Source organism: Chiloscyllium plagiosum, unplaced genomic scaffold (genome assembly GCF_037043375.1).
Source record: "Chiloscyllium plagiosum isolate Xiang-an unplaced genomic scaffold, Cpla_swu_hap1 HiC_scaffold_34, whole genome shotgun sequence".
Classification (NCBI taxonomy): Eukaryota; Metazoa; Chordata; class Chondrichthyes; order Orectolobiformes; family Hemiscylliidae; genus Chiloscyllium; species Chiloscyllium plagiosum.
This window is the reverse complement of record NW_028270172.1, coordinates 50113045-50140919: the sequence shown is the minus strand read 5'-3', so window position 1 is coordinate 50140919 and position 27875 is coordinate 50113045. Positions and strand designations below refer to the sequence as shown.

The following is a 27875-nucleotide window of genomic DNA, read 5'->3' as shown; positions in this document are numbered from 1 at the left end:
CGAGGACTGGTTGGCACTACTCCTTCCTGTCTGTGCACAAAGCACCTCCTTGCAGCCCTTCAAGAAGGGGTATCTGGATGAAGATCCAAGTACCTTATTCCCCTCTCATATGGCAATAAGTCTACTGAGCCCCTAGCCAAAGTGACACAATACAGGACTGAGTGAATCTAAATTTTTTTTGATAGACCTGATTCTTTGTGGCAGTTGATATCCACTTCATGGAAGAAGACCAGAGCCAAGGCAGGATTGAAGTCTCCATATCTCTTCTGCCTAACTTTGGGCACCTCCACCAGATTATCCCCTACATGTCGCTGCATCTCCAGCAATCTTATTATGGCTGGAACCCGAGACTTGAAATCTACTGGGCTTTCAATAGGCCTGATTGCCAGTACCATGGACCTTAGCTGACCAGTTTCCCTCAGCTTTTGGTATGTTTCTATCAAGTGTTCATCAGCATGTGCTTCCTATTCTACACACAAGCTCTCCAAACCCTGTGTGAGTGTAACTGTACTGATAGAGGATAATAGAAAGGTAAATGATGGTCCATCCTCTGGCTAATGTTAGTTATGATCCTCAGAGGTTGTTTTGTTGCTTTCTTCAATGGAGTGATATGTTTGAAAATCTGCAGAAAAAAAAACACAAGATAAGCACGGTTAATCGGTACACCAGTTTCATAGGTATCTCTTGTGTTCCATGACTCAACAGCAGGTCAGAAACATTTGGCTTCGGTTCCACCTTTAGGGGACTTTATAAAATGATAAGGGGTATTGATAGGGTCTTTTCCCTGGGGTGGGGGAGTCCAGAACTAGAGGACATAGGTTTAAGGTGAGCGGGGAAAGATTTAAAAAGGACCTAAGGGGCAATTCTTTCACACAGAGGGTGGTGAATGTAAGGATTGAGCTGCCAGAGGAAGTGGTGGAGGCTAATACAATTACAGCATCTGAATGGATATATGAATAGGAAGGGTTTAGAGGAATATGGGCCAAATGCTGGCAAATGGGACTAGATTAATTTAGGATATCTGGTCGCATGGACAAGTTTGACTGAAGGGTTTATTTACGTGCTGTACATCTCTATGACTCTATGATTGTCTGTGTGGAGCTTGCACATTCTCCCTATACTGCTCGAGTTTCCTCCAGGTGTTCCGGTTACCTCCTACAGTCCAAAGTTATGTGGGTTCAATGGATTGTCCCATATGCCTAGGGTTGTAACCAGGCTAGGCAGATTCACCATGTGAAATGTAGGGCTACTGGGATAGGGTAGGGGGTGGAATGCTCTTTGGAGGATCGGTGTAGACTCGATGGGCTGAATGGCCTGTTTCCACACAGTAGGTATTCTATTCTTTTCACTCTGCTCCTTGATAATCAAGCCTCCCTACTAACTCCATGGGCCCTGTCCTCACAGGGGTATCAAAACCTTCCTTCAACTCGGAGACATCTTCTCAATCTCAGCCCTCTCTCTTTGGGACTAAAGGTCATCATAACCTACAAAACAAAGTTCAGAGTTAGTGGCTTGTCAAGAGATTCCTAAGTTACTTATCTCCTTGCACCCTAAAGCCACACATTGACGTCACCTTTTAACTGGTATTGAATCACCTTATTATGTGAAACTGTCATACTGTCTGACCTCTATTGCCATGCAATGCTCTGGATGACTATGCAATTCTCAAATCTGTTCTCTCTTTCCACTTGCAAAACTCCTTTGCTTGATCCCCTCAAAAGAAACCCATGATAAGATGTTATTGTCATGGTGATGTCAAATCACAACCTTCCTTGAATAGAGGAATCGCTTTTGATTTTTTTCATTCTGATGGGACCTTTCCAGAATCTAGGGAAGGTTAGAATATTAAAATCAACGCATCTACAATTTACAATCCTAGAACAAATTTGATCAAGATGTAGGGAATGATCAGCTTTTGGTTCTAATAATTTTCACAGTACCACTTGTTTGATGTAAGTATCTTTCTCTTTTTCACCCACTGATTCACAATTATATTTGGATGTTATTTGTATAATTGACAATGACAACAGTTACAAAATATGTGAACAATTTATCAATCGGATAGAAAATTGGCTTGATGATAAGCGACAGAGGTGGTGGTACAGACATGTTTTTCATAGTGGAAGCCTATGACCAGCACTGCGCTGCAAGGATCTGTACTGGGTCCACTGTTGTTCATCATTTATATAAATAATTTGGATGAGAATATAGGAGGCATGATTAGTAAATTTGAAGTTGATACTAAAATTGGTGGTACAGTCAACAGTGAAGATGGTTATCTTAGATAATAGATGGATAAACTATGTTAGATAGATAGTTGGATAAAGATTTAGGTAGATAACTGCAAAGTGTTGCATTTTGGTAAGACAAACCAGGGCAGCATTTACACCGTTAATGATAGAGTTGAACTGAGAGACCTAGGGGTGCAGATAATAGTTCCTTGAAAGTGGTGTCACAGATAGACAGGGTGAGATGTGGATTTCAACAGCTTCCTCATTTCACCTTCCCCCACCACATCCTAGTTTCTAACCTCCAGCAACATGATCCCCTTGACTTGTCCGGACTTGTCCGACCTGCCCAGCTCCTTTTCCACCTATCCACTCCACCCTCTCCTCCCTGACCTATCACCTTCATCTCCTCCCCCACTGACCTATTGTACTCTATGCTACTCTATCCCCACCCCCACCCTCCTCTAGCTTATCTCTCCACGCTTCAGGCTCTCTGCCTTTATTCCTGATGAAGGGCTTTTGCCCGAAACGTCGATTTCGAAGCTTTTCGGATGCTGCCTGAATTGCTGTGCTCTTCCAGCACCACTGATCCAGAATCTAGTTTCCAGCATCTGCAGTCATTGTTTTTACCTCGTTGATTTTAACCCTACTACCAGGGTGAAGAAGGTATTTGGCATGCTTGCCTTCATCAGTCAAAGCATTGAGTACAGGAGTTGAGGCTTCATGTTATGGCTGAACAAAACATTAGAAAGGCCACATTTGGAGTACTACATACAATTCTGATCGCCCTGCTATAGGAAGGAAGTTATTAAACTGTATAAAAAAGATTTAAAGGATGTTACCTAGACTGGAAGGTTTGAGTTATAAAGAGGGGCTGAATAGGCTGGGACTTTTTTCCCTGGAGCGTAGGAGGTTGAGAGGTAAGAGGCTAGATCATGAGAGGCTAGATAAGGTGAGTAGCCAAAGTATAATCCCCAGGGTAGGGGAGTCCAAAACTAGAGGGCATAGCTTTAAGGTAGGAAGAGAAAGATTTAAAAGGGACCTAAGGGGTAACTTTTCCACGCAGAGAGTGGTTCATATATGGAATGATCTGTCAAAGGAAGTCGTAGAGGCAAGTGCAATTACAACGTTTCAAAGACATTTAGTCGGGTACATGGATAGGAAAGGTTTAGAGAGAGATGGGCCAAAGGCAAGCAAATGGGACTACATCAGTTTAGGAAACTTAGTTGGCATAGACGAATTAGTTAGAAGGGTCTGTTTGTGTGCTGTATGATTCCATATCTGCCATTTCCTTTTTTTCCATTATGAATACACTTTTCACTCCTTTTAGAGGACCAATGCTCACTTTAGTTATTCCTTTCTTATTTTAAAACCTATAGAAACGCTTACAATATACAGAAGAACCTTGATTATCCAAATGAGATGGGCGGGCACTATTGCATGCAAATAATTGATTATTCGGTTAATTGATTTCCGCTGGAGCTCGGAGTTTTCTGTGAAATCTGCTCCCCATTCAGGAGACGAGGCAGCAACACACCATGTGTGAGACTCCACCTCTGTCAGGTCCCACCCCCCCCCGTCCCCACCCATTTGCCCCCAACCCCATCCTACTACAACTATGTTTTATTATTATTGCAAAACAAGAAGTAACATCAACATTTTCACGACATTAAGGAATGATAATGATAAGCTTATATAACATGTCGGAGAATAGTTTAAGAGTGGGTTCACGCAAAACAGGAATTATACTTCATCCAATGCCACAGTCATATGATACTTGTTAGCCTAAAGATAGGAGCAGTTTAAGATATTTTCTAATCGACCTATTCAGAGATATTCTCCAACACCTCTGGAGCACGTGGGACCCGAACCCAGGCCTCCTCGTTCAGGAATAGGGACATTACCACTGCAACACAAGAGCCCAAGGAGCAGTTTAACTCTGGGCTGCTGCTAATGATAAGTTTGTTATATTCTCACTGGACTGCTCTCTCATTGGAGAGAGATCATTAGTGTAGTTTAACGTAAAGGTCACTATCCCTACATGACAAAACAGCCATTCAGCCAACTGATCTAAGTGATTCTTAGTTGTACAGTTAGTTGGATACAGCAATTAAAGATGCATTCACTGACCCTGAAAACCTGCATGAGGTAATGAAAATTCTCCCTCACTGCAAAAAGATTTTGAGGGAGCTGCACCTGTGGTATTGATCAGAAATATTATCCCTTGTGAGCACATATCTTCACTATTGGCTCTCTTTGTAAAATTTCTTTTTCTTTTGTATCTTCCATCAAATCTCCAGTGCAATATCCAAAATTTTTATTACGTCTCTCTCCTGTGGTCAGACCTAACTGATTCTTCTTGAGCACCAGCAGCCCTCTATCCCCTCTAAAAGCTGGAGGTTAGATTCAAATACTTGCTTGATTGGCACCACAACTCCCAACATTCCCTCCACCAGTGCAGCACAGTGACAGAATTGTACCATCTACAAGATACAATAAAGGAATGTGCCAAGGCTCCTTCGTTAGTACTTTCCAAAATGCAACCTTGATCACCTAGAAGGGCGAGGGCAATACAAATATTGGAACAACAGTGCCTGCTAGTTCTCCTACAAGCCAAGCCTTATCCTGACTTAGAATATTGCTTTCTTTCATATCTGCTGAGAGAAAATCCTTTATCTCACCTCCATAGAAGTGAGGTACATGCACCATATTGACTGTAGCTGTTCAAGGACGTGGCTCACTGCATCTTCTCAAGGACAATTAAGGAAAGACAATTATAAAAGACAACAACTTGCCAATGATAATCCAATTCCTTTTTTTAACAATAAACGATACTGAAGTCCCTGCTGATGTGAACAGGTAATGACAATGTGGGAACACTGGCTGCAAGCAGAAATTGTGAAAATGTGCAGGAAGCACACAGGCAGTTTTCTAAATATGTTGTAATGCCAGTCAGGGGTTAATCATGCATCGCAATTCCTAAGCCAGTTGTCAGCATTTTCCAATTTAACCACCTGATTATTTATTTCAATATGGAAGATTGGTGTGTGTATGTCAGCTGCTTTGTTTCTGACATTACAAAATTAACTGACTGGAAAGAAGAACTCAATTCAATTTAAAGCACTGACAGATTGTGAAAGGAGCTATATAAATGCAAGTCCTGTTGAAGTTCTAGTGACTAGCTATAAATTTTCAGAATTTTCTTATTTCATTTCAAATTTCATGATTCGATTTTATCAAATCACATTCCTTGTTGTTTGTAGGATTGTTAATTAGAAATTCTGGAAAAATAATCAATAAATCAGGAAACTGGCACGGAGATGTTTTAATGTAACAACATGACAGGACAAAGCTGAAGGCCAAGTGTTTAGTCCCCTGACATTTAACTGGATTATATTTCTATTAAATTGTGAAAGCAGTCCAGCTGAACACTATGTTACCTTTTACATGTGAGTGCTGCATATGATTTGCAAAGTAACTTGCTCATCCTGTCCAGCAGATATCTGCGTGAATTACAATTTGAAAATGCACAATTAAAATATTTGGAAGTGATGTGTTTCTTTACATTTTTACTGAACAGACAAAAGAATTTAATGCACCAATAGGAGTTTTATCTGTTTTAAAAGTTGCTGGCAGGTTTCCAATCATGCTTTGTTTTAATCATTAAAATCTGACCCACTGCCTCTGCAGACTCCATCCTGTCTGCTCAACTTGACTGTCAACCTCGACTTAAAAAAAACATTCACAAGTTCAACAAGCCAGTCAAACTCTAATTTGTATATGTGGTTACATTGGTGTCATTCACAATTCCCTTATCATGTTTATAGACAATTAAATAATGCATTTACATTGCAATATCAGATCAAAATATCCCAATGTTCCTCGCACAGTTAATTGCTTCTGATATGGATTGACTGATAGACAAAATTGACAGTTATTCTGAAGGGGCAATATTCTACAAATGGCATTGGGATGAGCAACTAATGAATCTGTCCTTTTGTTGCTGTTGACAGACAGAGAAACATTGGATACTGACTGGATATGTTTAAATAATGCCATAAAATCTTTAATTTCCACCAAAACTGATAAATTGATCTTTGGTTTAGTATCTCAATTAAAGACAGTGTAGATTATCTTCAACATTGCACTGGAGAGTCAGAGTCTGGAATATAGTCATCTCCAGTAGAGTCTGTCCCTCTGTCAGAGTGGTAGTTACCATTCAGGAGTTGCTCTCAAGATATCCACTCCCAACTCACCCCCCTCATCAGTTTGGTTGGTGTGGCTAGTGAAGAGGAAATGGACTGCCAAGATGACCAGAGTTGGAGACTTACTGGATGGGGAGAAATGGTCTGGTTGTCAAGGGAAAAGCTAGCACAACATGCATAGCATTTAAATTGTTGCCATAGCATGGAGAATCTTAAAGTGGTGCTCCTTTCCAACTGCAGTTGAGGTGGCTTAAGTGTGTCAAGCACGCCCACCTGAGCTGACCTCCAGATTAAATTTCATCGGTGCCAGGCTGTGAAATCTCTCTCAGGATCCTCAGCGTCACAACATCAAAATTCACAAATTAGGAGTAAGAGTAGGGCAATCAGCCCTTTAAGCCTGCAACACCATTTGATAAGACCATGACTACTCAGATTGTGGTCTCAACTCTATTTTCTGTCTCGCCCTATATACCCTTAGATTCTTGACTGACAAGGGAGTTTGTGTAACTCAGCCTTAAAAATATTCAACAACCCTACTGATGGTGGTCCATTCAGGCTACCTTGGCAGTCGCAAGTTGTTCCAGGTAAGGCAGGTACAAGCAGACAAGAGGACCACATTAATGTTGGGGTAAGTAGTCAATGAGGCAAGTTCGGTAACATGCGGTGAAATAATTCCCTAGGTGTTGCAGAGAGAAACACATTGTGAGATGTGGCGAAAATCATATGTAGCCAAAAATCATAAGATTCAGCCTTCTATGCAAATCTTCATTGTGGAAGACATCTCAGAAATATTTTTACAACTAGATAACTATCTTGAAAAACAACTCTGACTATACAGTTATTATTTATCCTGGACTCAGGATATTCATGGACTCTGAGGGCACCTGTATTTTCTGTAGCATGGAATATTCCATGTATTACATCTATGAAGAATGTTGCAGCCCTCTTCCTGAGGGAGCTTCAGACAGAATTGCTCCTGATATCTGCTCACCAAGGAGAGAGTGGAGCAGGTAGATAGGCAGACCTCCCAATGGGATAGTTCATGGACTGATTAAGGTGACCATCGACAGATTCTGGCAGGTGATCTAGGAGCCCTGACTGCCTGCCATTTTTCCAATGTTTCAAGTGTTTCTGGAGAATGTACATGCGTTGCACTGCCCCACACTTCAGGCCTGCTGCAACTATTATGCTCTGGGGCACTGGAGTGTTTTATCAAACCAGGGAATGTCACTTTAATCTGAATCTCTAAGGTTCATTTAAGGTATTTTTTTGGGGGGGGACTTTTTATTTAGTGTGTATTACTTATGTTTCTTTCACAAGGGGACACTGGTACCTTTTGATCAATCAGAAGTTTGTCATTAACAAAGATGTGTATACACCCAATTCATTCTTTCAAGATGCTTTGAAATTTTCAGCCTAAGATACTCCCTGCCTGGTTGCTGCTTCCTGCTCCGAGATTGGACTTTGCCAAATATTTTCTTGATTTATTGTTTCTATAAGAATAACAATGATCTCATTAATTCTAAGACTTAATTAGAACTGATGGTTTATGAAGTAAAAGATCATTTAAAAACAATAAGGATAAGTTTACAATTAATTATATTTTTAAGCAAATAACAAAATCATAAAAGAAAAAAATTGAATACAGAAATGAACGAAGGATTGGAAGCAATTTTCCACCTAATATAACTTTTCAATGTGAACTGCTTGTTCCACCAGTGTCTATAAGTGCCTTTCAGATTGTCATATGGCTGAGCATGTATGCAGCTTAAAAGGGCCACTGCTTGTGTGTAGCCTGTTGTGCCCACATGGCACATTTCAGAGACATGTGCGCACACAGTCCAGAGGCATCATTGATGGCTCGGCAAATATTGTAAATGAAGGAAGGTATTTTGAGTAATAAGGTTTCAAAACAAAATATGAATAATCTTATATTAGTTATTCAATAGCAGTTTTAATATTTTTAGTTTTGTAATGATTTTGTCTGTGCAAGGTTCTTAGTAATGTACTCTGTGTTATAGCCATCTGGATTAATTTGGGTAGAGACTGATACACACATCATCTTGGGCAATTTCAAGTTTCAGCAATGCACAGATACATTTGGCCACTGTGAGTTATTGTTGAAACCCAGACAAAAAAAATCATGTCTATCCTATTTCAGGTTTTAGGCATCTTATATTTAGAATATATGCAAAGTTTGAGCTCAAAGATCAATCCTGATAATGCTTCCAGTCTATGTGTTTAGTGAAATTGTTGGGAAAAAGCAACTCCTTCAACAGCAACGTTTGATTTTGATTTGATTTGATTTGATTTATTATTGTCACATGCAGCAGCATACTGCAAACCAGATAAATCATATCTTACATAAGCACGTCAGGGTAATAAAACAGAGTGCACTCTATACTGTTACAGATACAATGAAGGTGCAGAGGAAGATCAACTGTAATATATGAGAGGTTAATTCATATTTTAACTACAGCTTCAAACGGGTACTATTGAGATAATAACATCAGCCAAATTATTACATAAAGCAAGCTTGAGCATAAATAACTTATATTTAAATGACACCATTTGATTAGAATTTCATCAGCAGTTGAGCAGAGGCAAAGATGAAAACAGGTGATATTGTAGAGGTGGAAAGAAGAGCTAAGTGATGCTGTGAATATTTGGTCAGAAGCTCATCGTAAGGTCAAATGTGACAGCTGTGCTGAATCTCAAAGAGAGGGGAGCAGGATGGTGATAATAATTAGGTAACGGAACTTGTGGCAGGAACCAAAGATGAAGGTCTTGATCTTCCAAAGTTTTAGTTGGTTTCCTCAAATGGGGCAATGTAGAATAAGAGGACACAGTTTTAGGAAAAAGTGGAGCAGATTTAAAACAGAGATGGGGAGAAATTATTTCTCTCAAAAGGGTCATGAATGTATGGAATTCACGAACCCAGATTGTGGTGGATGCTGAGTCATTGAGTAAATTTGAGGAGATAGACAGGTTTTTGATGAGTAATAGATTGAAGGGTTATGGAGAAGAGGCAGGAAAGTGGAATTGTGTCTGAGATGAGATCAGCCATGATCATATCAAATGGCAAAGTGGACTGAATTGCCTACTCCTGCTCCCAACGTTCCGATGAAAGTTTCTGCTCATTAGTAGTGGACATCAAAAAAGCAGTAGGATAATTTACAGACAGTGGAGAGCTCCAAAGAGTTGGTGCTGACATAGAGCAGAATATTATCAGCCCATATGTGGAAACTGATGTATCACTTTTAGATGAAAGCACAAAGATTAGAATTAGCTAAGAACTAAGGATTGATTCTTTTGGAGACCCTTCTGGGCCAGATGCTGTTCAGAGGGTCAGTGGAGTCTCAAAGAAAAAAACAACAAAGAAAATTACAGCACAGGAACAGGCCCTTCAGCCCACCAAGCCTGTGCCAATCCAGACCCTCTACCTAAACTTGTCATCTATTTTCTAAGGATCTATATCCCTCTGCTCCCTGCCCATTCATGTATCTGTCTACGTATATCTTAAATGATGCTATCGTGCCCGTCTCTACCACCTCTACTGGCAACGCGTTCCAGACACCCACCACCCTCTGTGTAAAGAACCTTCCACACATGTCTCCCTAAAATTTTTCCCTTCTCACTATGAACTCATGACCCCTAGTAATTGAGTCCCCCACTCTGGGGAAAAGCTTCTTGATATCCACCCTGTTTATACATCTCATGATTTTGTAGGCCTCAGTCAGGTACCCCCTCAACCTCTGTCTTTCTAATGAAAATAATCCTAATCTACTCAACCTCTCCTCATAGTTAGTGCCCTCCATACCAGGCAACATCCTGATGAACCTCCTCTGCACCCTCTCCAAAGCATCCACTTCCTTTTGGCAATGTGGCGACCAGAACTGTATGCAGTATTCCAAATATGGCCGAACCAAAATCTTACACAACTGTAACATAACCTGCCAACTCTTGTACTCAATACCTCATTCATGAAGGAAAGCAAGCTGTATGCCTTCTTGACCACTCGACTGACCTGCATTGCCACGATGAGGGAACACTGGATCTGAATACCCAGATTTCTCTGTACATCAATTTTCCTCAGTACTTTTCCATTAATGTAAAGTTTTGCTCTGAAATCGCATCTTCCAAAATTCATCACCTCGCATTTGCCCAGAGTGAACTCCCGTCTGCCATTTCTCTGTCCAACTCTCCAATCTATCTATATTCTGCTGCATTCTCTGACAGACCCCTTCACTATCTGCTACTCCACCAATCTTAGTGTCATTTGTAAACTTGCTGATCAGACCACCTATACCTTCCTCCAGATCATTTATGTATATCACAAACAACAGGGGTCCCAGCACGGATCCGTATGGGACACCACTGGTCACAAGGTCTCCATTTTGAGAAACTCCCTTTTACTACTACTCTCTGTCTCCTGTTGCCCAGACGGTTCTTTAACCATTTAGCTAGTAAACCTTGGACCCCATGCAGCTTCACTTTCTCCATCAGCCTACCATGGGGAACCTTATCAAAAGACTTACTGAAGTCCATGTATATGACATCTACAGCCCTTCCCTCATCAATCAACGTTGTCATTTCCTGTTAAGTTGGTAAGACATGACCTTCCCTGCATAAAACTATGTTGCTGATCACTGATAAACCCAATTTCTACCAAATGGAAATAGATCCTATCCCTCAGTAACTTTTCCAGCACCTTGCCTACACTGATGTCAGGCTCACCAGTCTATAATTATCTGAAGTATCCCTGATATCCTTCTTAAACAAGGGGACAACATTGGTAATTCTCCAGTCCTCTGGGACCTCACCCAATGTTCAAGGAAAAGATATCTGTCATGGCCCCAGCTATTTCCTCTCTCACTTCCCTCAGTAACCTGGGATAGATCCCATCCAGACCTGGTGACTTGTCTACCTTAATGCCTTTTAGAATACTCAACACTTTCTTCCACTTTGTGCAGACTTGCTCTAGAGTAATCAAACATCTATTCCCTTACCTCAACATCTGTCATGTCCCTCTCCTCAATGAGTACTCATTAAGAACCTTACACATTTTCTCTGACTCCACACATAACTTTCCTCCTTTGTCCTTGAGTGGGCCAACCCTTTCTCTAGTTACCCTCTTCCTCTTTATATATGACTAAAAGGCTTTGGGATTTTCCTTAACCCTGTTTGCTAAACATATCTTATGACCCTTTCTAATCCTCTTAATTCCTTGTTTCGACGGTCAAAAGGCCTCTTTTGCATTGTAGGTATAATGGAGGACATCTTCGTGTAATTAGATTTCAAAATGAAATACAAATAGCTTTATGATTCCATAGCAGTTTGATTTTAATGCTTCTAATATTTTAGTGTTTAATCTGTGTAAGATTCCTAAGATGTAAGAGTGGAACCAAGTGCGTGCAATTTCATCCAGATACGTGATGGTGAAGAGGCATATACTTTGATCTCGATGCTGAAAACTTTTAAAAAGATAATTTAATTCACAAGGACCAACTTCAAGGAACAGTGTCTACAGGAAAACAACACATACGAACCAAATACTGAACTACAGAAGCAATCATCCCAACATCCACAAATGAAGCTGCATCAGAACATTATTCCAAAGAGCCACCACACACTGCAGTACAGAGGAACTACGCAGAGCAGAGGAAAATCACCTATTCCGTGTATTCAAAAAAATCAGTACCCAATGAACACAATCTGCAGATTTCTCAGCAACAAACCCAAACAAGCAGGCACAATGCGTCCAGAAACCCGAGCCACAAAATTTCAAGTTTTAAGCATTTTTCTTTAAAACAAAACACAGTAAAAGCACCATGGACTAATCAATATCTAGAAGGCAACTAATAAACAAAATGACAGGAAAGCTAACACCCTTGGGTTTTTAACATGATTGAAGACCCCAAAGTTATACTTCTCAGCAAGTTCTCCATAGAATTGCAGTTTTGAGAAGATTTGTAGCTCAGGTTGAGGTTCTGGATGTAGGTTTGCTCGCTGAGCTGGAAGGTTCATTTCCAAATGTTTCGTCACCCTACTAGGTGACATATTCAATGGGCCTCCGGGTAAAGCACTGTTGATAATTCCTGCTTTCTATTTATATGTTTGGGTTTCTTTGGGTTGGTGATGTAATTTCCTGTGGTGATGTCATTTCCTGTTCTTTTTCTCAGGCGGTGGTAGATGAGGTCTAACTCGATGTGTTTGTTGATAAGTTCCAATTGGAATGTCATGCTTCTAGGAATTCTCATGCATTTCTCTGTTTGTCTTGTCCTAGACAGGGTCCTTCCTCATCTGTATGTAAGGATACTAATGAAAGAGGATCATGTCGTTTTGTGGCTAGTTGATGTTCATGTATCCTGGTGCCTAGTTTTCTACCTGTAGTGTTTGTTACAGTCCTTGCACGGTATTTTGTAAATGACATTACTTTTGCTTGTTGTCTGTATATGGTCTTTCAAGTTCATTAGCTGCTGTTTTAGTGTGTTGCTGGGTTTGTGGGCTACCATGATGCCAAGGGTTCTGAGTAGTCTGGCAGTCGTTTCCAAGATGTCTTTGATGTAGGGGAGAGTGGCTAGGGTTTCTGGACGCGTTGTGTCTGCTTGTTTGGGTTTGTTGCTGAGAAATCTGCAGATTGTGTTCATTGGGTACTGATTCTTTTTGAATACACGGAATAGGTGATTTTCCTCTGCTCTGCGTAGTTCCTCTGTACTGCAGTGTGTGGTGGCTCTTTGGAATAATGTTCTGATGCAGCTTCATTTGTGGATGTTGGGATGATTGCTTCTGTAGTTCAGTATTTGGTTTGTATGTGTTGTTTACCTGTAGACACTGGCTTGACGTTCCCCATTGGCTGTTCACTCTACTGTGACATCTAGGAATGGCAGTTTGTTGTTGTTTTCCTCCTCTTTAGTGAATTTTATGCTAGCAAGGATATTATTGATGGTCTTGAAGGTCTCCTCTAATTTGTTTTGTTTAGTGATGACAAAGGTGTCATCCACATAGCGGACCCAAAGTTTGGTTTGGATAGTTGGCAGAGCAAACCTACATCCAGAATTGCAGTGCTTACAGGAACCAGTCAACATAGACTCAGTTTTCCAATAGGTTTGCTCCACCTCATTTCACTCAGTTTCATCAAGTTTCATCAAGTTACACCTTTTCTAATGCATTTTGGAAATTGAAGCATACCATATCTATTGGTTTCCCTCTATCCACACTGCTTCTTCAATCCTCAAAGAACTCAAACACATTTGTTAAACATGATTTCCCTTTCAGGAACATTGTTGATGCTACCTGATTGTATCACAGTTTGCTAAGTAACCTGCAATTTAATAATGAATTCCAGAATTTTCCAAATGGCTGATGTTAGGCTAAGCAGCCTGTAATTGCTTGCTTTCTGTATCTCCCCTTAATGAATAGTGATTGTACATTTGCAGTTTTCCAATCCTCTGTGATCTTTTCAGAATCTAAGGAATTTTGGAAGATTACAATAAATGCATTGACTATGTCTTTAGCCAATGCTTTTAAGATTCTGGGATGAAGATGGTCAGGACCAGAAGACTTGTCAGCTTTTAATCTCATCAGATTGTCTCATGTTTTTCTCCAGTGATGATCATTTTAAGTTCCTCTATCTCTTTTGCATCTTGGCTTTCTTCTAGGGATGCTTTCAGTGTCTTTTACTGTGAAGACAGGCACTAAATATTTGCTCACCATCTCTGTGAGATTCTTATTTCCCATTATTGATTGTCCAGTCTCTTTATCCAGAAAACCAACACTTACTTTAACTGTTCAATTCTATATGTATGTGCAGAAACTTACTGTCTGTTTATATTTCTTGTTTGCTTTCTCTCGTACCCCAATTTATCTCTCTACATTATTATGGTTTCTAAACTTTCTCCAGTCACTGTGCTGCAATGGATCTTTGCAGCTTTGTACAGCTTTTCTTTGTCATTTCATACCATTTTGAATTTTCTTAGCTACATATACTGTATTCTGCTTACTTTCTCAATGGAATATCTTTGTTGAGAATGATGATATATCTTCTTAAACGTCTTTTTCCTTCTCTACCATCTTATTCTTTCACATATTTTTCTTTCTACTATAGCCAATTCTGTCTTCAAAACATTATAATGGTGTTTATTTATTTTAAGTCACTAGTTTCAAACAAAAAAGATCTCACTCTCAAACTAAACGAGGGCTTCTATTATTTAAGATTGCTCTTATGTAGAGGATCATTTGATTAATTCTAGTTCATTAGAGGGTGATAGATATAGGACAGATGTCAGAGGTAGTTTCTTTACTCAGAGAGTAGTAAGGGTATGGAATGCTTTGCCTGAAGCGGTAGTAGATTCGCCAACTTTAAGTACATTTAAGTCGTCATTGGACAAGCATATGGACGTAGATGGAATAGCGTAGGATGGATGGGCTTCAGATTAGTATGACAGAGCGGCGCAAATTCGAGGGCCGAAGGGCCTGTACTGTGCTGTTATGTTCTATATTTTATATTAAATCATGTTTCAAGAGACATTATCAGCATTGCCTGTTTTCTCGAAGATTTCAAAAAGACTTTGTCCTGAATGCACTCTAATAACAACTTTTAGGCTACTTTTTGTCATTTTGATTCATTTCACCTGTATGAAATTTAAAACCTTACAAAATTATTGTAATTATTTTCTTACATGCTTTCATTATTTCTTTATTTGTACTCTTCACACAGTCGTACAGTCATACAATTGTCAGGAGCCTGGAAACCAGTGACTGCTAATGATTTCTTTCCTTTGTAGCTTTCTCTCTCTAACCAAACTGATTCTACTGGCTGAACCTTTTTTTTCAGTCAAGTCTCAGCTTCATTGTGTTTCATGGAAGGTCTCTCACTACAAGACTTAGTGAGATCTCTCACCATATAGAACATAGAACTTAGAACATTACAGTGCAGTACAGGCCCTTCGGCCCTCGATGTTGCGCCAACCTATGGAACCAATCTGAAGCCTATCTATCCTCCACTGTTCCATTTTCATCCATATGTTTATCTAATGACCATTTAAATGCCCTTAAAGTTGGCGAGTCTATTACTGTTGCAGGCAGGGCATTCCAAGTCCCTACTACTCTGAATAAAGAAACTACCTCTGACATATGTCCTGTATCCTGTATCTATCACTCTTAATTTAAAGCATATGTCACTTCGTGCTAGCCATTACCATCCAAGGAAAAAGGCTCTCACTGTCCACCCTATCTAACCCTCTGATTATCTTGTATGTCTCAATTAAATCATCTCTCAACCTTCTTCTATCTAAAGAAAACAGTATCAAGTCCCTCAGCCTTTCCTCATTAGACCTTCCCTCCATACCAGGCAACATCCTAGTAAATCTCCTCTGAACCCTTTCCAAAGCGTCCACATCCTTCCTATAATGCTTTTCCAGCACCACTCTAATCCCTTCCTATAATGCAGTGACCAGAACTGTACGCAATACTCCAAGTGCAGCCGCAGCAGAGGTTTGTTCAGCTGCAGCATGACCTCATGGTTCCGAAACTCAATCCCTCCACTAATAAAAGCTAACACACCATATTCCTTCTTAACAACCCGATCAACCTGGGTATCAACTTTCAGGGATCGATGTACATGGACACTGAGATATCTCTGTTTGTCTACACTACCAAGACTCTCATCATTAGCCCAGCACTCTGCATTCCTGTTACTCCTTCCAAAATGAATCACCTCACAATTTTCCACATTAAACTCCATGTGCCACCTCTCAGCCCAGCTCTGCAGCTTATCTATGTCCCTACAACGTCCTTCTGACTATCCACAACGCTACTGACCTTTGTGTCATCCGCAAATTTACTAACCCATCCTTTTATGCCCTCATCCAGGTCGTTTATAAAATGGCAAACAGCAGTGGCCCCAAAACAGATCCTTGCAGTATACCACTAGTAACTGTACTCCCATCAACCATCATCCTCTGACTTCTTTCAGCTAGCCAATTTCTAATCCAAACCATTAAATCACCCTCAATCTCATGGCTACATATTTTTGCAATAGCCTCCCATGGGGAAACTTATCAAACACCTTACTGAAATCCATATACATCACATCAACCACTTTACCCTCATATAGCTGTTTGGTCACCTTCTCACAGAATTCAATAAGGTTTGTAAGGCATGACCTACCCTTCACAAAACCGTGTTGACTATCCCTAATCAAATTATTCCTTTGTTGATGGTTATGAATCCTATCTCTTATAACCTTTTCCAACACTTTACCCACAACCAAAGTAAGGCTCACTGGTCTTTAATTACCAGGCATGTCTCTACTCCCCTTCTTGAACAAGGGAACAACATTTGCTATCCTCCAGTCTTCTGGCACTATTCCTGCAGACAATGACGACATAAAGATCACAGTCAAAAGCTCGGCAATCTCCTCCCTGGCTTCCCAGAATCTAATGAAACTTGCCTCATTAACTATCTATCTTGTCTCTGTGGTGCTACTCTCACCCAGTTCTAACCTCATTTTATCATTCGTCATACCCAGATCACCCTGCCATTGACAGGATATCCTGGAATAGACCAGCACCCCTGGCACAATCCTATATTTAAATGGCAGCACGATAAGCACTATTATACTGGAGCTGCCCTGCATGTTCCTGATATTTTCCTCACACATGGCAGACAATGGAAAATTGCAGGCTGGCATCTGGTTGCTTTGGGGGTGGATGGGGTAGTCATCTTCTCCCAGGACCAACCGAGCAGGCCATGATACCAGACTATATTAGAGGTTGCCACCCAGGTCTCTACAGTAGCCACATTCTGAAAAAATGCCCAATTGTGTAGTAAAATGTTCAATAATCTTCTCCACACCACCAGGGTATGTGGCACTATCTTCTGTTTGATATCTCACATTCACTATCTCTGCTACTGAACACACCAAGGTTCATGATCCACCGCTCCCACTACTGCCTGCAACAACTTCCCTCACTTTCTATCACTCACCCCAATCCCGACTCTGGTGCCATTAACTCTGCATGCTCTCTGGGCAGCTGATACCTGCTTCAAGATGTAATAACCGTATCATCCACTTTCATCTCCTTTAACACCTACATCTGTCTCATTCCAGGGCAACACAGCCCACAATAGCACAGAAAGAATCTAGATGGGTGATGGACTACCTGGCATATACCTCTTTACCAGGAGAAGGTCCCAACCCTGACTACCACAAGTGGCTTACCGACCGTGTTCAAGCTTGTGGACTGGTATTGCAGGCTTTACATACTGTGCCGGCTGTGCCTGACCAAAGGCTATCTCTCTGGACTTGACTGAAGACTGCAGACAAACATGACAAATTTCCTGGCTTTATATCTGGGATGCATGTGACCAGTGTCCATGTGCCCTGAGATATTAGCGCCTGGTTTCCAACATGGAGGTCTTTTAGAACAAGCAGTCAGCTGAAGTCTCCGGATATCAGCACATCGAAAATTCTCAATACCTCATGGCAGATATAGAATAGAAAGGTACATACAAATGAAATCAGATTTGCATTTAATAAGGTCATTAACAAACATCAAACCTCCTTAATAGGTAACTTGTCAATTCCTCATGAGAATTTAACCGCCAGATACAGTACTTTGTTAAAAGGTGCAGTGAAGGGCCCTCTTGTGGCACAGTGGTAGTGTCATTACCCCTGACCAGGAGGCCCAGGATCAAGTTCCATCTGCTCCAAATGTCTGTAATAATATCTCTCAACAGGTTGATTAGAAAAATAGGTTAAATTTTTAAAAATGCATTGAGTTGTTCTCAATGCCATGATAGGTCTTATCAGAATTCTTACGCAATTATTTCAGCCTTCTCACCACTGCTAATTACTCAAGCCCAATTACTCAACACCACCTATCAGTTTGATTCTCCAAACCAAGGTGTTCTGGCATTATTGTAATGATCTTATTCATTATTAATGGAGCTACTCTATCTCCTTTACCTAGCCAGTGGTTCTCCTGAAATGCAAAATGCCTTTGACTAATTAGATTCCTACTGTAGTTACTTGGTCACCATCTTTCTGTAATGACTATTATATGAAATCATAGAAATTACAGTACAGAAGAAGGCCTTTGATCCATTGTACAAGGAAGGTTGCAGTCCTGAACTTAACTTTTAAGTAATGACATTGGTCAAGGGGCAGCACGGTGACTAGCACTGTTGTCTCACAGTGCCAGGCACCCGGGTTCGATTCCAGCCTTGGGTGACTGTGTGGAGTTTGCACATTCTCCTCGTGTCTGCGTGGGTTTCCTCCGGGTGCTCCGGTTTCCTCCCACAGTCCAAAGATGTGCAGGCCATGTGAACTCGCCATTTGAAATTGTCCATTGTGTTAGTCAGGAGTAAATATAGTATAGGGGAATGGGTCTGAGTGGGTTACTTTTCACGTGTGACTTGTTGGGCCGAAGGGTCTGTTTCCATACTGCAGGGAATCTAATCTAATCTCAGTGATTAACCTATCACTAGTGAAATATTTTGCAGATAACGATCATAATTCCACTAGATTTTAGATTGTTATAGAAAAGGATGGTAGGGTGGCTCAGTGGCTCAGAGACCAGGATGCATTTCTAGCCTTGCGAAACTGTCTGCATACAGTTTGCACATTCTTCCCTTGTCTTCCCAGTTGCCAGTGGTGTACCGCAAGGGTCGTGTCGGGTCCACTGTTGTTTGTCATTTTTATAGACGACCTGGATAAGGGCGTAGAAGGGTGGGTTAGTAAATTTGCAGATGACACTAAGGTCGGTGGAGTTGTGGATAGTGACGAAGGATGTTGTAGGTTACAGAGAGACATAGATAAGCTGCAGAGCTGGGCTGAGAGGTGGCAAATGGAGTTTAACGCGGAGAAGTGTGAGGTGATTCACTTTGGTCGGAGTAACCGGAATGCAAAGTACTGGGTTAATGGTAAGATTCTTGGTAGTGTAGATGAGCAGAGAGATCTCGGTGTCCATGTACACAGATCCCAGGTTGACAGGGTTGTTAAGAAGTCATACAGTGTTTTAGCTTTTATTAATAGAGGGATCGAGTTCCAGAACCATGAGGTTATGCTGCAGCTGTACAAAACTCTGGTGCGGCCGCATTTGGAGTATTGTGTATAGTTCTGGTCACCGCATTATAAGAAGGATGTGGAAGCTTTGGAAAGGGTTCAGAGGAGATTTACTAGGATGTTGTCTGGTATGGAGGGAACATCTAACGCGGAAAAGCTGAGGGACTTGGGGCTGTTTTCGTTAGAGAGAAGAAGATTGAGAGGTGACTTAACAGAGACATATAAGATAATCAGAGGTTAGGTTGGACAGGGAGAGCCTTTTTCCAAGTATGGTGATGGTGAGCACAAGGGGCATAGCTTTAAATTGAGGGGTGATAGATATAGAGCTGAAAAATATGTTGCTGGAAAAGTGCACCAGGTCAGGCAGCATCAAAAGAGCAGGAGAATCAACGTTTCGGAAGAAGGGCTTATGCCCGAAACGTCGATTCTCCTGTTCCTTTGATGCTGCCTGACCTGCTGCGCTTTTCCAGCAACACATTTTTCAGCTCTGATCTCCAGCATCTCCAGTCCTCACTTTTTCCTGGGTGATAGATATAGGACAGATGTCAGAGGTAGTTTCTTTACTCAAAGAGTAGGAACGGTATGGAATGTTTTGCCTGTAACGATAGTAGATTCACCAACTTTTAAGTACATTTAAGTCATCATTGGACAAGCATATGGACGTACATGGAATAGTGTAGGTTAGATGGGCTTCAGATTGGTATGACAGGTCGGCGCAACATCGAGGGCCGAAGATCCTATATTGCTCTGTAATGTTCTATGTTCTATGTTCTTCATGGGTTCCAACCGGGTGCTCTGGTTTCTCCCAACAGTCCAAAGATGAGCAGGTTAGGTTGATTGGGCATGATAAATTGCCCTTTAGTGTTTCGGGATGTGCAGGCCAGGCAGGTTAACTATGGTAAAAATTGGGTTATGGGGTTAGAGTGGGATGCTGTTTTGTGGTGTTGTCAGTGTAGACTTGATGGGCTGAATGACTTCAGATTGCACTGTATAATTTTAAGGGCAAGAATGGGTCTAAAATCAGTGTTCTAAACTGTGGGAGAGGCTGATTTAAATAAGATCACATATGATTTGGCCAAAACTGACTTGGAACAGATATTTCTAGGTCAATTTCTGTCAGAACAATTGGATGCATTCAAGGGACAGTACAGGCCTGGCATGTTATAATTAGGACAAAGAGTGGACCTACTATCCTGGATTTTGAGAAATATACAGGATTGAATAAAGAGAAAAAGGGAGGCTTACAACAGACACCAAGGACTCAAAACAGCAGAAGCCCCAGAGGACTGCAAAATATGCAAGAGGGAATTTAAGAAGGAAATTAGCAGAGCAAAACTGGGGCATGAAAGATAATGGTGGGTAAAATAAATATAAATCTTCTGTCATTTTACAAGCACATTAAGAGTAAGAAGGTAACTAGGGAAAGAATAAGGCTCATAAAGGCCCACAGTGGTAGGTTGTGTGGAGTCAGAGGACATAAATAGAGTTTGAAATGAATAATTACGTCGCTCCTGAGAGGAACAATGTGGGTACAGAAATCATGAAGAACGATTGTGATTCATTTAACAAAATTAGCATATACAGAGAGAAATATTAGAGTGGTCTGGCAGGCATAAAAGTAGATAAGTGTCCAATATCAGATGAAATATATCCCAGATAAATCAGGAAACTACAGGCCAGACAATCTAACTTCAGTGGTGGCAAATCTCTCGGAAGCAATTCTGAGGGACAGAATTAATTCCTTGGAGAGGCAAGGATTAATCAAAAACAGTCAGCTTGACTTTGTTAAGGTGTCCAACCATGTCTGACCAATTTGATTGCATTTTTTTGAAGAGGTAATATTGTGTGTAGGTAAGGACAAAGCATCTGATGTAGTATACTTGGACTTCAAGGCTTTTGATAATGTCCCGCATGGGAGACTGACTGATGAAAAATAAGAGCCTATGAGATCCAAGGAAATTGGTGAATTGGATCCAGAATTACCTGAGTGGCAGGAATTAGAGAGTGATGCACAAGAGGTGTTTTTGTCCAGTGGAGGTCTGCAGGGATCAGTGTTGGAGTCCTTGCTGTTGAGTAAATAAAAATGCTTTACACTTAGAGTCATAGAGATGTACGGCATGGAAACAGACCCTTCGGTCCAACCCATCCATGCCGACCAGATATCCCAACCCAATCTACTCCCACCTGCAAGCACACAGCCCATATCCCTCCAAATCCTTCCTATTCATATATCCATCCAAATGCCTCTTAAATGTTGCAATTGTACCAGCCTCCACCACTTCCTCTGGCAGCTCATTCCATACATGTACCACCCTCTGTGTGAAAAAATTACCCCTTAGGACTCTTTTATATCTTTCCCCTCGCACCCTAAACCTATGCCCTCTAGTTCTGGACTCCCCCACCCCAGGGAAAACACTTTGCCTATTTACCCTATCCATGCCCCTCATAATTTTGTAAACCTCTATAAGGTCACCCCTCAGCCTCCAATGCTCCAGGGTAAACAGCCCCAGCCTGTTCAGCCTCTCCCTGTAGCTCAAATCCTCCAACCCTGGCAACCTCCTTGTAAATCTTTTCTGAACCCTTTCAAGTTTCACAACATCTTTCCGATAGGAAGGAGACCAGAATGCATGCAATATTCCAACAGTGGCCTAACCAATGTCCTGTACAGCCGCAACATGACCTCCCAACACCTGTACTCAATACTCTGATCAATATAGGAAAGCATACCAAACGCCTTCTTCACTATCCTATCTACCTGCAACTCCACTTTCAAGGAGCTATGAACCTGCACTCCAAGGTCTTTTTGTTCATCAACACTCCCTAAGTGTAGAAGTCCTGCTAAGATTTGCTTTCTCAAAGTGCAGCACCTCGCATTTATCTGAATTAAACTCCATCTGCCACTTCTCAGCCCATTGGCCCATCTTGTCCCGATCCTGTTGTAATCTGAGGTAACCCTCTTCGCTGTCCACTACACCTCCAATTTTGGTGTCATCTGCAAACTTACTAACTGTACCTCTTATGCTCGCATCCAAATCATTTAGGTAAATGACAAAACGCAGAGGACCCAGCACTGATCCTTGTGGCACTCCACTGGCCACAGGCCTCCAGTCTGAAAAACTACCCTCCACCACCACCCTCTGTTTTCTACCTTTGAGCCAGTTCCAAATGGCTAGTTCACCCTGTATTCCATGAGGTCTAACTTTGCTAATCAGTCTCCCATGGGGAACTTTGTCGAACGTCTTACTGAAGTCCATATAGATCACATCTACCGCTCTGCCTTCATCAATCCTCTTTGTTACTTCTTCAAAAAACTCCATCAAGTTTGTGAGACATGATTTCCCACGCATAAAGCCATGTTGACTATCCCTAATCAGTCCTTGCCTTTCCAAATACATGTACATCCTGTCCCTCAGGATTCCTTCCAACAACTTGCCCACCATCGACGTCAGGCTCACTGATCTATATTTCCCTGGCATGTCCTTACCACCCTTCTTAAACAGTGGCACCACATTAGCCAACCTCCAGTCTTCTGGCACCTCACTTGTGACTATCGATGATACAAATATCTCAGCAAGGGGCCCAGCAATCACTTCTGTAGCTTCCCACAGAGTTCTAGGGTACACCTGATCAGGTCCTGGGGATTTATCCACCTTTATCTGTTTCAAGATATCCAGCACTTCCTCCTCTGTAATCTGGACATTTTTCAAGATATCACCATCTATTTACCTACAGTCTATATCTTCCATATCCTTTTCCACAGTAAATACTGATGCAAAACAGACATTTCTGTTTTTCAGCAACAGCAGCAACTCGAAGTGTGGGAGCTTCCACCAGGGGCCTGCCAGAAGCGGTGAGTCACTGATTTGTGCTTTTGAATTTGAAGTCAGAGAGCAGAGGTTTCTGGGAAAGGAGGGACTTCTTATTTTTATTTCCTTCCAGCTATATAAGTCAACGTTTTCTCAGGGAAGTAGTTACTCCTAGGCATGAAGAAAGCTGGGTGACTGTTCGAAGGGGGATAAAACAGTCAGTGGAGGGATCCCCTGTGGTCTTTTCCCTGAAAAACATGGATACCGTTTTGGGGAGGGACGATTTGCCAGGGATATGCAGTGGGACCCAGGTCTCTGGCACACAGCCTGTCCCTGTTGCACAGAAGGGAAGGAGGGAAAGGAGGAGAGTGTTAGTCTTTGGGCACTCAATAGAGGCTCAGATAGAAGGTTTGTTGGGAGCGAATGAGACTCACGGTTGGTGTGTTGCCTCCCAGATGCCAGGGTCCGTGATGCCTCGGATCGTATCTTTGGGGTCCTAAAGGGAGAGGGTGACCAGCCTCAAGTCATTGTCCATGTAGGTACCAATGACATAGGTAGACAGAAGGATAGGGATGTCAGGAAGGATTTCAGGGAGCTATGGTGGAAGCTGAAAGCTAGAACAAACAGAGTTATTATATCTGGTTTGTTACCCATGCCATGTGATAGCGAGGCAAGGAATAGGGAGAGGTATCAGCTAAACACGTGGCTGCAAGGATGGTGCAGGAGGGAGGGTTTCAGGTTCTTGGATAATTGGGGCTCATTCTGGGGAAGGTGGGACTTGTACAAACAGGACAGTCTTCACTTGAACCAGAGGAGTACTAATATCCTGGGTGGGAAATTTGCTGGTGCTAGTCGGGTGGGTTTGAACTAGCTCAGCAGGGGGATGGGAACCGGAGGTGTAGTTGCAGTGCAATGGAGGATGAGAGTAGGAAGGACAGGGACAGGATTTCAGGGTCACAGGAATATGCTGGCAGTCAACAAAGTGGTTTGAAGTGTGTTTACTTCAATGCCAGAAGTATCCGAAATAAGGTAGGTGAGCTTGCAGCACGGATAGGTACCTGGGACTTCGATGTTGTGGCCACTTCAGAGACATGGATAGAGCAGGGTGAGGAATGGATATTGCAGGTTCCAGGGTAGAGATCTTTCATTAAAAACAGGCAAGGCGGTAAAAAGGGAGAGGCGTGGCCTTGTTAGCCAAGGTTAGTATAATGGTGGCTGAGAGAACGTTTGATGAGGACTTGTCTACTAAGGTAGTGTGGGCTGAGGTTAGAAGCAGGAGAGGAGATGTCACACTGCTTGGAGATTTTTATAGGCCTCCGCAGAGTTCCAGGGAGGTGGAAGAGAGGTTTAGCAACATTATTCTAGGCAGGAGTGAAAGAAACAGGGTGGTCATTATGGGGACTTTAACTTCCCCAACATTGACTGGAAATGCTATAACTTTAGTACGTCGGCTGGATCAGTGTTTGTCCAATGTGTACAGGAGGGTTTCCCGACACAGTATGTCGAAGGGCCAACAAGAGGGGAGGCCACACTGGACCTGGTGCTTGGTAATGAACCAGGCCAGGTGTTTGATTTAGTTATCGGTGAGCACTTTGGAGAGAGTGACCATAATTCAGTTACATTTAGTTTAGCGATGGAAAGGGATAGGTACATGCCACAGGTCAAGAGTTATGGATGGGGCAAGGGCAATTATAATGCAATTAGGCAAGAATTAGGATGCATAGAATGGGGTAGCAAAATGCAGGGATGCAGACAATGGAAATGTGGAGCTGGTTTAAGGAACAGATATTGCGTGTCCTTGATAGAGGTATGTCACTGTCAGGCAGGGAGGAAGTGATAAGATAAGGGAACCATGGTTTACAACAGAAATTGCATCACTTGTTACAAAGAAGAAGGAGGCTTATGTGTTGATGGGGCAAGATGGTTCAGATGAGGCGATGGAGAGTTACAGATCAGCTAGGAAGGATTGAAAGAGAGATTTAAGAAGAGCAAAGAGAGGACACGAGCAGTCTTTAGCAAATAGAATAAGGGAGAACCCTAAAGCTTTCTATAGGTATGTGAGGAATAAGAGGATGATTAGGGTAGGAATAGGGCCAATCAAAGACAGAAGTGGGAAGTTGAGTGTGGACCCTGTGGAGATCAGAGAGGTGCTAAATTAACATTACTCATCGGTTTTCACTCAGGAAAAGGAGAATATTGTAGAGGAGAAGAGTGAGGTACAAGATATTAGACTAGAAAGGATCGAGGTTAGTTACGAACAGGTGTTATCAATTCTATAAGGAGTGAAAGTAGACAAGTCCCCTGGGCCCGTTGGGATTTATCCGAGGATTCTCTGGGAAGCTAGGGAGGAGATAGCAGAGCCTTTGGCTTTGGTATTTGAGTCGTCATTGTCTACAGGTTTGGTACCAGAGAACGGGAGGATTGCAAGTGTTGTGCCCTTGTTCAAGAAGGACAGCAGAGATGACTCAGGTAATTATAGACCAGTGAGCCTTGCTTGTGCTGTAGGAAAGATTTTGGAAAGAATTATAGGGATAAGGTTTATAATCATCTAGCAAGCAACAATTTGATTTCAGATAGTCAATATGGTTTCGTTAAGCACAGGCCGTGTCTCACAAAGCTCATTGAGTTTTTTGAGAAGGTGACCAAGCATGTAGATGAGGGTAGGGCAGTTGACGTGGTATACATGGACTTCAGTAAAGCCTTTGATAAGGTTCTACGTGGTTGGCTGTTGGAGAAAATTCAGAGGCATAGGATTGAGGGTGGTTTAACAGTTTGGATTAGAAACTGGCTTTCTGAAAGAAAGCAGCGAGTGGTGGTTGATGGAAAATATTCAGCCGGGAGTCCGGTTACTAGTGGTGTGCCACAAGGATCTATTTTGGGACCACTGCTGTTTGTCATTTTTATAAATGACATAAACGCAGGCATAGGTGGATGGATTAGTAAATTTGCAGACGACACTAAAGTCGGTGGAGTAGTGGACAGTTTGGAAGAATGTTACAGGTTGCAGGGGAATTTGGATAAACTGCGGAATTGGGCTGAGAGGTGGCAAATGGAGTTCAATGCAGCTAAAAGTGAGGTGATGCACTTTGGGAAGAATAACAGGAAGGCAAAGTACTGGGTCAATGGAAAGATTTTTGGTCATGTGGATGTGCAGAGAGATCTTGGAAACCATGTTCATAGATCCCTGAAAGTTGCCACCCAGGTGGATAGTGCTGTTAAGAAGGCATACGGTGTGTTAGGTTTCATTCGTAGAGGGATTGAGTTCCGGAGCTGCAATATCATGCTGCAACTATACAAAACGCTGGTGCGGGTACACTTGGAATATTGTGTACAGTTCTGGTCGCCATATTTCGGGAAGGATGTGGAAGCATTGGAAAAGGTGCAGAGGAGATTTACCAGGATGTTGCCTGGTCTGGAGGGAAGGTCTTATGAGGAAAGCCTGAGAGACTTGAACCTGTTCTCATTGGCAAGAAGAAGGCTAAGAGGGGATTTGATAGAGACATACAAGATGATCAGAGGATTAGATAGGGTAGACAGTGAAAGTCTTTTTCCTAGGATGATGACGTCAGCTTGTACGAGGGGGCATAACTACAAATTGAGGGGTGATAGATTTAAGACAGATATCAGAGGCAGGTTCTTCACTCAGAGAGTGGTAAGGGTGTGAAATGCCCTACCTGCCAATGTAGTCAACTCATTAGGGAGATTTAAACAATCCTTAGATAATCCTTAGTGGGCGGCACGGTGGCACAGTGGTTAGCACTGCTGCCTCACTGCGCCAGAGACCCGGGTTCAATTCCCGACTCAGGCGACTGACTGTGTGGAGTTTGCATGTTCTCCCTGTGTCTGCGTGGGTTTCCTTTGGGTGCTCCAGTTTCCTCCCACAGTCCAAAGATGTGCAAGTCAGGTGAATTGGCCATGCTAAATTGCCCGTAGTGTTAGTTAGAGGGTTAAATGTAGGGGAATGGGTGGGTTGCGCTTCGGCGGGTCGGTGTGGACTTGTTGGGCCGAAGGGCCTGTTTCCACACTGTACATAATCTAATCTAAAGTAATCTAAGCACATAGATGATTTTGGGATAGTGTAGGGGGACGAGCTGAGAATAGTTCACAGGTCGGCGCAACATCAAGTGTCAAAGGGCCTGTTCTGTGCTGTATTGTTCTATGTTCTAAAATACTCATTGAGTATCTCCTCCATTTTCTGCAGCTCCACACAAAGGCTGCCTTGCTGATCTTTGAGGGGCCCTATTCTCTCCATAGTTACTCTTTTGTCCTTTATGTATTTAGATTCCTTTAGCTTCCTTACAGTGTGGAAACAGGCCCTTCGGCCCAACAAGTCCACACCGACCCTCCGAAGAGCACCCCACCCAGACCTATTCCCCTACATTTACCCCTTCACCTAACACTACGGGCAATTTAGCATGGCCAATTCACCGAACCTACACATTTTTGGACTGTGAGAGGAAACCAGAGCTCCTGGAGGAAACCCATGCAGACACGGGGAGAATGTGCAAACTCCACACAGTGTGGAAATTTCTGATTTCCAACATCCACAGTCTGTTGGTAGTTTTTA

General features: G+C 42.1%; 1 pseudogene; it reads right to left on the bottom strand.

Annotated features, from left to right (window-relative positions):
* Positions 1-560: 560 nt before the first annotated feature.
* Positions 561-27875, bottom strand: part of LOC148141163 (uncharacterized) — a 96699-nt pseudogene continuing 69384 nt past the window's right edge.